Raw genomic sequence first — 8,479 nt, 5'->3', positions numbered from 1 at the left:
TTACTTTTAGGCTCTCTCTTTGCTTGGAGGACCCCTTTCAATATTTCTTGTAGGGCTGGTTTCCTGTTTGCAAATTCCTTTAGTTTTTGTTTGTTCTGGAAGCTTTTTATCTCTCCTTCTATTTTCAATGACAGCCTAGCTGGATATAGTATTCTTGGCTGCATATTTTTCTCGTTTAGTGCTCTAAATATATCATGCCAGTCCTTTCTGGCCTGCCAGGTCTCTGTGGATAGGTCTGCTGCTAATCTAATATTTCTACCATTGTAGGTTACAGACCTCTTGTCCTGAGCTGCTTTCAGAATTTTCTCTTCTCTCTGAGACTTGTAAGTTTTACTATTAAACGTCGGGGTGTTGACCTATTTTTATTGATTTTGAGGGGGGTTCTCTGTGCCTCCTGGGTTTTGATGCCTGTTTCCTTCCCCAAATTAGGGAAGTTCTCTGCTATAATTTGCTCCAATATACCTTCTGCCCCTCTCTCTCTTTGTACTTCTTCTGGGATCCCAATTATTTTAATATTGTTTTGTCTTATGATATCACTATCTCTCGAATTCTGCCCTCGTTATCCAGTAGTTGTTTTTTTTTTTTTTTTAAGATTTTATTTATTTATTTGAGAGAGAGAGAGAGCACATGAGAGGGGGGAGGGTCAGAGGGAGAAGCAGACTCCCTGCCGAGCAGGGAGCCCGATGTGGGACTCGATCCCGGGTCTCCAGGATCATGACCTGAGCCGAAGGCAGTCGCCTAACCAACTGAGCCACCCAGGCGCCCTATCCAGTAGTTGTTTATCTCTCTTTTTCTCAGCTTCTTTATTCTCCATCAGTTGGTCTTCTAGGTCACTAATTCTTTCTTCTGCCTAATTTATCCTAGCATTTGGAGCCTCCGTTTTTGATTGCACCTCATTAATAGCCTTTTTGATTTTGACTTAGTTAGATTTTAGTTCTTTTATTTCTCCAGAAAGCGTTTCTCTAGTATCTTCCATGCTTTTTTCAAGCCCATCTAGTATCTTTATAATCGTCATTCTGAACTCTAGTTCTGACATCTTACTAATGTCCGTATTTACGTCCCTGGCAGTCAGTACTGCCTCTTGTTCTTTTTTTTGAGGTGAGTTTTTCTGTCTTGTCATTTTGTCCAGAGGAGAACAGATGAATGAGAGAACAAAATGCTAACAGGGTAACAACGACTCCAGAAAAATATACACTAAACAAATCAGAAGAGACCTGAAACCGGGGGAAAAGAAACGGAAAGAAAGAAAAAAGGAAAAAAAAAGAATATGATCAAATATGATCAAGCTGGTGAATAAATCAGTGCCACACACTAGATTTTGGGCACATTTTGGTTTGTTAGAAGAAACTGCCTCCCAAAATTTTAATGAAAGGAAAACTTATATATGTACAAAAATAAGGGTAAATATGATGAAGGGATAGAATATGACTACAAAGATGAAAATTATAAAAGGTTTTGTAAAAAGAATTAATAAGATAAGAAGTTGGTTGAAAAAAGAAAGAAGAGAAATTAAAAAAAAAAATGGGGGGGAGAGAATGTGATCAGGCAGGAGACTAGAACAAAGCCATACTCTAGAGATTTAGGGTACATTTTGGTCTATTAGAAGAAACTGTATCCCAAAATTTTAAAGAGAGAACAACTTATATAAATACCAAAATAAGGTTAACTACAATGAAGGGATAGAATATGACTCTAAAAATGAAAAATAAGAAATATTTTTAAAAAAGGGCTTGATAAGAGGTTGGTTGAAATAGGGAAAAAGAAAAATAAAAAAAATAGAAAAAGAGAAAAAAGAAAATTAAAAAAGTTAACTTTGAAAGACTAAAGAATCATGGGGAAAGAAGCCATGAATTCTATGTGCATTATTCCCCTAGTGCTGGAGTTCTGCTGTTCTCATTGATCAGTAAACTTGGTCTTGGCTGGCTGTTCTTGCTCATCTTCTGGGGGAGGGGCCTGTTGCCATGGTTCTCAAATGTCTTTGCTGGAGGTGGAATTGCCCCGCCCTTGCCAGGCCGGGCTAAGTAATCTGCTCGGGTTTGCTCTTGGGAGCTTTTGTTCCCTGCAAGCTTTCCATACAGCTTTGGAGGACGAGAGTGAAAATGGCGGCTTCCCAATCTCTGCCCCGCAGGAGCCGAGAACTCGGGGCCCTACTCCTCAGTGAGCCCCCAGAGAAAAGCAGTCAATCACTCCCATCTCCCCGGTCTCCAGCTGCACTCCGTCCTCCCCTGGCCTGTGACCGAGCCTTTCTATCTCTGGCACATAACCCCGTTTGGAGTCTCCAAACCCAGCAGGTTCCTGCAGTGTACTCCTGCGCCACTCCTCCCGGGGGAGGAAGGGGAGTCTCTCCGGATCTGCCGCTTGTTGGGTCCCTGCTGGAGGAGCAGTGTCCCTACTTTACCGCGGATCACGGTTTATGGCAACCCTAGCTGAGAGCCCACCCCTCAGCTCCATCTCTGCAGCAGGCTTCCCTGGTCCGGTACCTGAGAGCTCTGCTGCACTCAGGCACCCCTGGTCTTCCTCTGACCCCAAGGGTCCTGAGACCACACTGTCCCAGTGAGGGTTCCACCCCCCTCTTAGCCACTGGAGCAACGTCGCTCAGTGGAGCAGACTTCTAAAAGTTCTGATTTTGTGCTCTGCTCTATCACTTGCCCATAGCGGCTCCCTCCACCCATGGTCTATCTTCCCGAATATCGCCTCGGATTCACTTCTCCACACATCCTACCTTCCAGCAAGTGGTCGCTTTTCTGTTCAGAGAGTTGCTGCTATTCTTTTCTTTGATCTCCTGTTGAGTTCATAGGTGTTCAGAATGGTTTGATCTGTATCTAGCTGAATTCCTGGGACCAGACAAAATTTAGGTCTCCGACTCCACCACCATCTTGCTGCTCCTTTATATCTGTACCTATATGTTTAATAGAAAGATTAGAAATCTATTTTTAAATACTAACAATGGTTATATATGTTTACCTTTTGTATGTCTGTGTTCTAAGCTTTCCGTGCTAACCCTGTAATCTTTTGTCATTAAGAAAATTGGTTTCCAAATTTTCTCTTCTTCCTCATTCCTCCACCCTTTCTCTTACCCTTTCCTCTCAACCACTCTTTCCTCTTAAGACTTTGTAAATACATTTCTAAGTTTTAAAATGAAGGACTCATTGGAAAGGAGAAGATAACACACATATTTATAGTATTGTTACATGTCTTTCTACTTATGTATATTTACAAATTATCTATAATATTAACATCTATGAAACACAAATTCCTGACTTTTAAAGCATGATTTTTTTAAATAAAATTGATCTTTTCTATTTTAGAATATTTCATATTTCTCTTGACTAAGGCAGTTCCCCCCCCACCCCACCCCCAAATATGGGTTTACAAACCTGACTGCACATCAGAGTCACTGGAATAACTTTTAAAATTACAAGGCCTGGGCCCACCCCCAGATGTTCTAAGTCTGCAATCCTGGGGCCCATTTAGAGGTATATCCCACAAAGAAGTTTCTCAGATGATTGTGATACAAAGTCAGTTCAGGAAAACGCAGCTTTGGGTGACTAATAATTCCATTCTATGAACCTTTTTCACCTTTTACTCATGAAAAATAACACCAGTAAATCTAGGAAAATTGAAAAGTGAGGTGTCTTTGCAAATTGACGTAATTTGAAACTAAGTCCTTTTAAAGGAAACTTACAAAGTCATCTGTCTAACCACTATTTCTATAGAGATTGCATCGTTCTACAAACCTACTCAGCAGAATTATGAGGTTAATCTAACTTCACAACTATGAAAGCTCTATAAAGAAGTACCCTTCTTTCATATTCTTAGAACAGAGCTACGTGGTAAACAAGGACTGTCTTTGACCATTAGTAGTGAACATAACCAAGAGATGACATTGCTACTATCCCAAAAGTACATTGTTTCCTTTATTTTGGAATTTTTTTCCTATTGTAAGAAAATTACGTTCAACAGTTAGTGTAAATGAAAGACCTAAGAGAAATCTTAATCACTGAAATCAAGACAAAATTATGACTTTTGTTGAGTTCATAAAATTCTGTGGGGTTTAATTAAAAGAAGCATAATATGTGCATTTGGAGAAATGTTTGCATGCACAAATTCCCCCAGAAACCAAATTCTTTTCCTTGTATGCAGCCATAATTTCTAACTTTATAATTAGAATTCTAAATTCTAATAGAAAATATGCCATGTAATATTGTGCATTGGTGGTTTTGTAAGGACATAGTCATGAAACTAGATTTTTTTAATGCATTAGCAGAAGAAATGGTGGCAGATGAGCCATAGTTAGTTGTTGCTTATTTAAGTAGATCTCATGCAGCAGAGCCTGAACACAGATTTTACCAGCTGTCTGAGACTAGACAGCTTGTGTTCTATAATTCCTAAAACTTTTCAGTCAGGGATTAATTGAAGGTTTGAAGTATATGGAGAGCAATGATACTAATGTTTACAAGAAAGCTGGGGAGTAGAAATAGAAAAGATTTCAGCCAAGTGTGGTGTCACTGCTACACTATTCAGGAGAACTACGTTTAAAAAAGAAGCAGAAATTTTAGCCATTCTGACTGGTGTGAGGTGATATCTCATTGAGGTTTTGATTTGGATTTCCCTGATGCCAAGTGATGTTGAACACTTTTTCATGTGTCTGTTGGCCATTTGGATGTCTTCTTTGGAAAAATGTTTGTTCATGTCTTCTGCCCATTTCTTGATTGGATCATTTGTTCTTTGGGGGGAGATGAACCATGAGAGACTATGGACTCTGAAAAACAAACTGAGGGTTCTAGAGGGGAAGGGGGTGGGGGCATGGGTTAGCCCGGTGATGGGTATTAAAGAGGGCACGTTCTGCATAGAGCACTGAGTGTTATATGCAAACAATGAATCATGGAACACTACACCAAAAACTAATGATATAATGTATGGTGATTAACATAACATAAAAAAAAAAGAAGCAGAAAGCTGAAAGTTGAAATTATTTGTGATGCGTGTCATTCATTTACAAGAGCAGCAGTGAGAAAAGTGACTTTACAGTTTCTTTCATGTGTCATATAGAAATAATGAAGACCAGAAGGAGGATTCTGCTTGGTGTTCTGGAGCAGGCTTAAATAACCTAGGAGCTTGGTTCAGGTCTCCCACAAACTTTGTTTGAACTTGATAAAATCACTTATACCCCATGAGCATTAATTTAGTGACATGTGTAGAGGCAGGATGGTAATTAAAGTTTGGATTTTGGAACGAGCTGCCAGGTTTGAATCTCAGCTGTATCACATAGAAGATATGCAGTCTCGCACAAGTTAATATTTCTGTGCCTTGGTTTTCTTGTGTACAGGATGGGAACAGTAATGCCACTTACTTTGCAGGGTTACTGAGAGAGTCAACTGATTTATTATATGTTAAGCACATGGAAGAATGCCTAAAACACAGTAATTGTTTTAACAATTTTATGATGAAAACTTCAATCTAAAACTCGGTGGTTTTCAAATTACTTTAAGGTATGGGGCTTTGGTTCAGATGAAATGCCACATAGATATCTAAGTAATAAAACATGGAATTAGAAGTGTTTTCACTGGACAGACACAGATGAGTTGAGATTCATGCCCTCCATCTTTCCAGCCCTTCCCAGGTGAACCCCTGGACAACATCAAGAAACCACAAAATGATGGAGCACAGTTTAAAAACAGTAATGAGCTCTTCCAAATCTGTCATAGGTTGTGTATCAGTGGGGAATTGTGGCTAGTAATAGAAATCTGACGATAGTGGATTAAACACATATGGATTTATTTTACAAAGAAGTTTAGCAGTGGGCAGCTAAGGCTTGTATGGCAGCTCTCCAATGCCATCAGAAAGCCAGGCTCTCTCTGTCCTCTAGAGACCCAGTCATCATCTTCATGATCCAGACAGAAAACTATAGGAAGGGGAAAGGGGAAAAAATAGATTTCTAATAAGCCTTCTCCACTATCTTCTGTAAAAATCTCAGCCTTCATCCTTAGAAACAAAGGAGGGGCAATTGTAATCTTTTAATTGGATATATGTATACCTGGAATTAAGTAAGGAAAGAATCAAAAGAGAGAATGGGTTATGCTGGGATATGCCTCTACATATTAATTTAAAAATAACACTGTGTTTTATGGGTAAAGGGAATGTTAAGGCTGCCTCCTGGATCAAGGAAATTGAGAAAAGAATAGTTCATCCATCAAAATCTGACTCTTTTAATTGGCTTTTAATCACCCTTAATTTTTATATGGTTTCTAAGAACATGTATTAATCCCTCTGGTGATTAAAATAATTTTCAATGAATGTATGCCAATAAGTTTTAAATTCTTTTCTTCTTGGCCAGGGGAGTAAAAGGTTAAATAGATGTCCATCTACAAAATAAAGGTTACCTTGAAAATATAAAATTGATGATGTACACATGGAATATAGCATAATGTCCAGGACATATTTGATTTACAATAGATGATAATTCTATATTCCCCCTTTATTACTCTGAATTTCAATTTCTTCATCAATTTAAGCCAAATGATACCTAAGGTTTTATAAAGCTCAAACACCCTGTGAGACAATAAGAAAATCCCAGAAATTGAAAACATTTGAGGGAAGAAGGGCTTTGGATACCTTCAAAAATAAGCATTAAGTATATGACTTTAGGAATCTAAGCTCTTATATAAAAACAAGACCAAAGGAACTACTGGGATATGACTGAAGCTAATTAAACCTCACAGGTAAACCTATTTCAGGAGTAAATTTTGCCCCATTGCCAAGGTAAATTTATAGCACTGGAAAACAGAGGGGAAAAATGTTTCACCCTCAAACAAGGCATTTTACCTAGTCCAGCTAATTAGAAATTAAAAATTCTCTCATTAGTCAGACTCTTTGAGCCCCTAGTATTTACAGGACCACCACAATTTATATGACATCATGGGAAATACAAATGAAACAGAAGATGAAGTGTCTGTACTAGATAGTCTTGAAACATGGCAAGCAAATATTCATTGAACTTTTACTGTGTATCAAGTTCCATACAAGGAACTGAGTATTGAATGCTGAATAAGACCCAAAACTTGACATCAAGGTTGGTCTGGCCATCAGATGTTATGACCACGTTCACTGCACCAAAAAATGTTACATTGTTACTCAAAGCCTGCCCTAAAACATTATCTACCAAATAGCACTTCCTGTTCCACAGGTCTTCTATTCTTGTCGATACTTAAAGACTGAGTTCATTTCTTTAAACCAAAGAAACCTCCATTCCTGTGTAGAATAGATCCTTGGAAAGTTTTCATAGGATGTATGTTGTTCTTACTAGTTCTGGAAGCAAAGGATCTTGTTGAATTAGAAAGATTCTCTTTAGAGCACATATGAAAATCAATATCTGAATTTATAAGAACATCAAATTGAAAAAAAAATGCCTAAATCTTAGGAAAAAACCCACTAAGAAAGTCAAATTCCATTTTCAAAAATCAAAGTGAGAATGGAGATATTTGCCAAGCTCAGTTCTTCAAGGCAAGAGATGGGAAACAGTTTGTGTGGTGTGCTAAGCTTAGCTTTTCTCATTATATGATTTCCACAGTATCCTCTCTCCTTTTCCTTTTCACCCTTTTGCCTTGAATTTCTAGTTTTGAGTCTCTAGAAGGTGACAAAGAGCCGGCGGAGCCAGGCTGAGCATGATGTACATCTCAAGTCATGTACTAAATTTCAGAGTCTTCCCTTCCCTACATGCAGTACCTTTAGGAGGCCTGGAAGATGTCTTTATCACTTTCCTTTGATTTTCATCATGTATTTTATGCTTTAAAATCAATCCTTGAATCTTGGAACAGGTTTAGAGAGTTGGTTTTTGGTTAGAGGTACTCTGGGTGAGGAGATGATCTATTCCTGGGTAATGGAGAATAGAGCTAGACAAAGGAAGGGACCCTCCCTATCCCAGAATAAAAGGATCGTCACCAATAAAGTCTTGGTATTGCCTGCGATAGTGCGCAGGACAAATCTAACAACCTTCTGAGAGCTGCTCACTACCAAACTTACAGATTTAGTACTGCATTTTCTTTCTTTTTTTTTTTAAGATTGACTTTATTTATTTATTTATTTATTTATTTATTTATTTATTTAGAGCAGGGGCAGGCAGAGAGGGACAGGGAGGGAGGGAGAGAGAATCTCAAGCAGCCTCCATGCCCAGCAGGGAGCCCAATGCAGGGCTTAATCTCATAACCCTGAGGTCATGACCTGAGCTGAAATCGAGTCAGACGCTTAACTGACTGAGCCACCTAGGTGCCCCAGTACTGCATTTTCTACCCATACCCAAAATTTAGGAAACTGAGTCTATGGTAGAATTATAGAATATAAATATAAATATAAAATATAGAATAGAATTTGTGCTTCTATCCAGAAACCAAATGTCTAAGAGCTCAGAACTACTTTTTACTAACATTTGATTTTGAAATTCTGTTCTCTACAAGAGTTAGAAAGAAAAGTAAATTTTTGG

The sequence above is a fragment of the Phoca vitulina genome, unplaced genomic scaffold (genome assembly GCF_004348235.1).
Source record: "Phoca vitulina isolate PV1807 unplaced genomic scaffold, GSC_HSeal_1.0 scaffold3, whole genome shotgun sequence".
NCBI classification, from domain to species: domain Eukaryota; kingdom Metazoa; phylum Chordata; class Mammalia; order Carnivora; family Phocidae; genus Phoca; species Phoca vitulina.
The sequence above is the reverse complement of the archived record's forward strand: the minus strand, read 5'-3'. Positions refer to the sequence as shown.